This window comes from Ixodes scapularis, unplaced genomic scaffold (assembly GCF_016920785.2).
Source record: "Ixodes scapularis isolate PalLabHiFi unplaced genomic scaffold, ASM1692078v2 PGA_scaffold3__209_contigs__length_174095766, whole genome shotgun sequence".
In the NCBI taxonomy this organism is placed as follows: domain Eukaryota; kingdom Metazoa; phylum Arthropoda; class Arachnida; order Ixodida; family Ixodidae; genus Ixodes; species Ixodes scapularis.
In genome coordinates this window covers 111,226,464-111,232,587 of record NW_024609868.1, presented here as the reverse complement: position 1 = coordinate 111,232,587, position 6,124 = coordinate 111,226,464, and the positions used below count along the sequence as shown (strand labels likewise).

General features: G+C 43.2%; 1 pseudogene; it reads left to right on the top strand.

Moving 5' to 3' along the window:
- The first annotated feature begins 1,252 nt into the window (after window positions 1–1,252).
- LOC121837381 lies at window positions 1,253–2,171 on the top strand (annotated as a pseudogene).
- The last annotated feature ends 3,953 nt before the right edge of the window (window positions 2,172–6,124 follow it).

The window sequence follows — 6,124 nt, the reverse complement described above, 5'->3', positions numbered from 1 at the left end:
GCAGCCGGGAGAATAATTTCCCCGAAATTCTATCGGCAGTCGCCTGCCATTAGCTGTCTACAATCATGTGAGAACTGCAGGTGGAATACTGACTTTCTTATTCTCCTGGCCTTCTGTGAAAACACGTTTTCGTTGATACACGTTTTGTAGACACGTTTCATCAACACTAACGTTTCATCGCCACTCGTTACGCAAAATGTACGCTCTAGGGACATTTTGTCGCGCGTGTATCTGTGAGGCGCGTGCTCACCGACCCAGCCCACCCGTTCACGCCGCTTCGTAGCGACAGTCTGCGGCGGCTCATTACAAAAATGTTAACCCACCTGTCTCACCCATACACGTCACTTTGCGGATACATTCTGGGGGGGGCTCATTACAATAAAAGAAAGGAGAAAAGCTAATATAAAAAAGCTAATCTGAGCTGTCGATGAAACGTCGTTCGATGAATTAATGGCGACTGCCGGTGGAATTTCGTGGAAATAATTCTACAGGCTGCTGGCAGAATGGACACTACCTAGGACTCCTTTTCAGTTGTGTAACAGCTTCTTTGTACGTCTTCAGATACCACGGATTGCTTGCAAGTTCGTACTTGTTTACGGAATAGGCTGTCTAGTAAACTTCTATGAGATATGAAAACAATTCCGTGTGTCCGTTTACCTGCCTTTTTGCAATCACCGGGGCGCATACATTTTTTACTCTTTTCCTTGATGTCTTAAATAGGTTTATGAAGTTATGAAACGGGTGCATAAAGTGGTGTGACCATGCACCTTTGAATCGGGTGCATCTTTGTTCTCTGCGAATTCAGTGAGTGTAGAAAGAGGTGTAACAGTACACTATTTAACGGGGTGCTCCTGTGTTCCCTTTGAGAGCAGTAGGTGTGGAAAGGGGAGTAATGGTACACTATTGAGCGGGGTGCCTCTGTGTTCCCTTTGAGTGAGTCGGGTGTATGAAGCGGTGCAATGGTACACCATCGAATGGGTGAATCTGTGTTCCCTTTCATTTCACTGGGTGTAGAAAGAGGTGTAGCCGTACACCATTGAATGGGGTGCATCTGTGTTCCCTTCGAGTGAGATTTCCGTAGAAAAAGATATACATGTGCACCACACCCAACGGGTGTACACCTACTCCCATATTTGGGGTGCACATGTATCCCTCATAGGGTGTAGTATATGTGACAAACACTTACGCCCCTGTGGGTGTACCCCATGACACCATTTTTTTTTTTAGAGTGCAGGTAGCCGACTCGGTTATCCGGAATCAGGTTATGTTCGGAACAAATAATCCGAAGTTGCGGGAGAAAATGCTGAAGGAAAAGGACCTTACGCTGCTCAAGGCCGAACAGATCTGCAAAGCAGCGGAAGTATCGGCTCTGCAGAGCGAGGTGTGGGCGCAGGGGAAAAAGTGGCGCCCGGGGAAAAGTGGCGCCCGTGAGAAAGAGGCAGCCGTACAAGTGTGGCAACTGCAACCGCCAACATGAGCGTGGGAGATGTCCGGCATTTGGAAATTCGTGTTTTATGTGCAGAGGCACTAATCACTTTGCGGCATGCTGCAAGAGAGACCCCCGTGTCGGAGAAATTCTCGATGACCACGACAACTTTGACATTCTCCACGTGAAGATTTGTAGCATCAGGAGGAAGGCAGATTCGATCATCAACGCAAGGGTGGCTGACCAGACAGTCTTCTTGAAGGTGGACACGGGCTCCCAAGCTAACTTGCTGCCCTACTTGGTCTACCGAAGGTGCAGGGGCAAGGCAAGCTTGAAGCCAAGCAGCTCCGTGCTTCGAGCATACAGCGGAGACGTCATCAAGCACATCGGCGCAGCGAGCCTGCGAGTATCTGCGAACATTCAATCGGGAGACATCGACTTCTCCATTGTCAAGAAAGGCACCCAGGCAATACTGGGACTGCTAGCAAGCGAGGCGCTCGGACTTGTTTCGCGCTCAGTGGATTCTTTGAATAGCAGTGGCACCGACGGAATTGTAAAGGAATTTCACTCATTGTTCCAAGGCACAGGCTGTATGGCACGACAGTACCAGATGGTCCTGCGAGAGGACGCGACACCGGTGGTCCAGCCGGCACGACGAGTGGCCCTGGCACTCCGAGAGCCCCTTTGAGAAGAGCTGGAACGCATGGAACGAGGAGGCATTATAAAAAAGGTCGACAAGCTAACAGACTGGGTGAGCCCCTCGTTTTCGTATGAAAAAAGGACGGCAAACTACGCGTTTGCATGGACCCCAGACGTATTAACGATTGTCTAAAACTCGAACACTACCAAACGCGAACACTACCAGATGCGAGGACATTGATGAAATATTTCATTTATATGAAATAAATGAAATAAAATGAAAACGAAACCGTTCTATCTTTCCAACCTCTGCCAAACTAGTTATTTACAGTCCCCTCTTTTTTTCCTACTTAAGTTATTGCCCCCTCATTTGGAGTACGACTTCAGCTGGAAACTTGGAAAATATATATGTCTGCAAAAGATAATTATAAGAATTATCTGCAACGCTCCATACGACTTCCGAACTGCTGGTTTCTTTAATAAATATGCTATTATAAATATATATATAACTTATTCAATTACAGGTTAGCCGCTGGTTTAAAGAAATAACAAAAACTACTTTCAATTTTTGGCGAGTCTTGCCACCCTGACCAGAAATATTATAGCGTATTCCACCTGACATGCCGAATGCTGGGAGATGGACACTCATAGATCAAGTTACGGTCTTCACTATACTAAAAGATACCTTACCATACTTACTGAACAGCTTAAATAGCTGCGACTTGCACTTGGATTAACTCACCACAAGAGAAATTCGTACATCTTATGTGTAAAAATAGCTTTGTGTAAATGTGTCTGTGTGTGCTTCGGCTAAGCTTTTGTTTGTTTGTTTTGAGTTGCTTTCTTATGCCCCCTTCAATTTATTCTGAAAGCTTTTTTTTAGTTCCTTTTAATCAGTTGATGGAAAGAAAAAGTTATTGTTATAATTATAATAATAGTTTTTATTAGTATTATGCAACCTCTACGCAAATGATATCTTTATAGTAACGACAAATTCAACGATTTTTCAATAGGCGGACGACACTCTCTTGTTTTCCCGGCACCTAGTCTACCAGCGTGCAGTGGAAATGCTTCAGGCAGATGCAACTAAAATTATTGACTGGTTTTCGGCAAACCAGCTACGTGTAAATGCTTCGAAAACAAAACTGATCTGCTTCTGTAATCCTTTAAAAAATGTCAGTTTGACTTTTCCACTATTCCTTCACAACTCCAGTTTTGCATGTTGTAATTGGAGACCTGTCGAATATGTTAGCTCAGTACAGTACTTAGTTATTCACTTTGATTGTGATCTTACGTGGAACACTCACATGTCTCACGTATGTCAATGGTTGAGGAGCGTGTCGTGCATGATGTACCACATTAAAGGTTTCATACCAGCGTGAGTTAGAAGGAACATAATGCAAGCTTGAGCTTACAGCGAACTAAGGTACGGCATAACTGTCTTTTTCAATTGTTCATTTTCCTGGCATTTAAGAATTGACCGAGTTTTAAAAAGAATTCTAAAAAGCGTCGCACACAACAGCGACCTTTCATCCAACGCCAACCTCTTCGCTTCACTTGACTTGCTGTCTTTTTACTCGCCTTTTTTCAAACTGTCCTTTGGCGGCATTTCTGGAAAAGTGATTTCAAACTCGCGTCTACCCCATCTCGTAAACTCAGATCTGTTCCACTTTTCTACACTCTTAGGGTGAGAACTCACTATGGTGAAAGTCTGCGCACAATTTATGACCCGAACATTTTTAATGATCTTCCGGAATCACTGCTTTTCATTAACTTAAACAAAACGTTGAAAAAACGTCTGAGAAACGTGTTCTCTGATGTGCTGAAACAGTGATCTGTCTTCTATTTTTTTCTACCTTAGTTTTATAAGGAAATTTTTTCGCTTCCCGTTGTTTTTTTTTTTTGTTCCTACATTTTTTACACGTTTAAAGATATCATTGAAAACGTGATTGGTAGAAATTTTGTATCTAACTAGAAATATGTTTTTGTTTTCTTTAGGGAAATTATAAAAAAGGATGATAAGCTTTTTTTATAAAAGTAATCGTGTAAGTAATTTTAAGGGTAACTGTGACTTCGCATATCTTTTATCTTTTTCCTTCTGAAAAGTATAAAAAAAATGTTTTTCCTTAAGAAAAGCAATTTTGTAAAAATGTGTGCGCGTCTTTTTTTAATTTTTTTAGGAAGTAAGCTGGCCTTTGGCAGTTCGCTCCTGCTTCCGATACGACTACGGTCTTTATTGTATTCTCGAGCGACTATGCATGTGCTTATCTGTGTAATTTTTTTTTCTGATGATACTTTGTTTACCCGCTCATTTTCAAGACCGACAGAAATGTGAGCCTGCGCCTTGAGAAGAAGATATCATCGGTGTGTGATTCGTGTTTGTGCGTGTCTGTGTGTGAATGTTTGTACGTGACAATGTGAACATTTTTTATATGGTTGCTGCGCTACTGCTGGGTCTAGTCCCACAAGCCCTTGTGGCTTTGACAAGACCTGGAACTTGATCCTGATTCTAAGAATTAGTTATTCAATTTTATTATTTTTAATATTATTATTATTATTATTATTATTGTTACCATTATTATTATTATTATTAATGATGAAAGCCTCGGTTGAAGAGGTGCAAACATCAATCTCGTTTTTGAGCGAGAAGTATGACAGCCTTCTGGCGACGGCAGCTGCGCAGGCGACTGAGATTGGAGACCTCCAGACGGAGGTAAGAGCTTTAAGAAACACAGACTCTGAGCAGGCCCATGTTATCCGGTGTATTGAAACAGAGCTGAACGAGGCGGACCGAAATGCTCGCCTTCCGAACATGGAAATGCATTGGTTAAAAACTGACCCAAACCTTCCTCCTGCGGCCGTCCTTAGTGGACTAGCAGATAAGCTCGGGATTTGGCAGCATGAACCATCAGACGTCGTGTCTGTGTTCAAGATACCGGGTAAGCAAGGTGTACATCAGCCTATTTTGGTAAAGCTCACATCTGTGGCTGTGAAGGACGGCTGGATGAGGGCTTGGAAGAAACTTCGACTACTCCAGGTTAACGGCTCAGCTGAGAGGGTTTACTTCAACGACAGCCTAACTCAATCCAATCGTGAACTATTCTGGCTAGCTTGTTCCCGTGGTAAGGAGCGAGGATACAAGTCCGTCTGGGTCAAAGATTCTCGCCTTTTGGGGGAAAAAGAAAGAGGAGGGCGCACCTCTGGTGCTTGTACGGCAGCGTGGTGACCTTGGCATAATGGCTATTACCAGCTGTTCCCGGTTTGCCGATTTTCGAGCGTTTACTGAATCTTCCGCCGCCTTTTCCTTCAATTCCTTCACTGTAGTTCATGTCAACATTCGAAGCATACGGAAATACTGGGATGAACTTAAAGCTATTGTTGATGAAATTCATGACAAAAACGATGCCCTTGCTTTGACTGAAATAAATGTGAGCTCCGACGTTTTACCGCTGTTTGGATTGTTTGGTTTCCAGAACTGTTTTTACACCTGTCGAGACACCGGAGGTGGTATCGGCATTTTCGTGAAGGATTCCTGGTCGATGAGTCAGGTTGCAGTGAAGTTTACACACTCAGAAAGCCTAACTGTTAAGCTCTCTCACTCCCATCAGACAATTTGCCTTTTGGCACCATATAGACCCTCTCGTCTAACTATATCAATTTTCTGGAAGAGCTGAGAGGAAAACGAAGCAACGTTGTGCTTATTAGGGGATATAAATGTTGACATCTGTCGTTTGTGACTATTTGTCTCTACTTGCCGAGTATGGAATATCACCAACTGTTCAAAGTGCAACAAGAGAGGAAGTGCTGCATGACCATATTGTGTCCTCGTGTCTGGACCACATTAACATTGGATCCTCCGGATGCTTCTGTCCATTTTGCTGTAATTTTGCAAAAGCTAGCTGATCATTTTTTCAGGAGGTCGAGCGCATTTCCCTATTAGAGATCCTGAACTTGATAACTTTTGACCGACTGATTCAGAACTATGACTGGGATGGTTTTTTGTCCTCAGTCAACAGCAACATTTACCCAATGTTCATTAACATCTTGAACCACTATAGA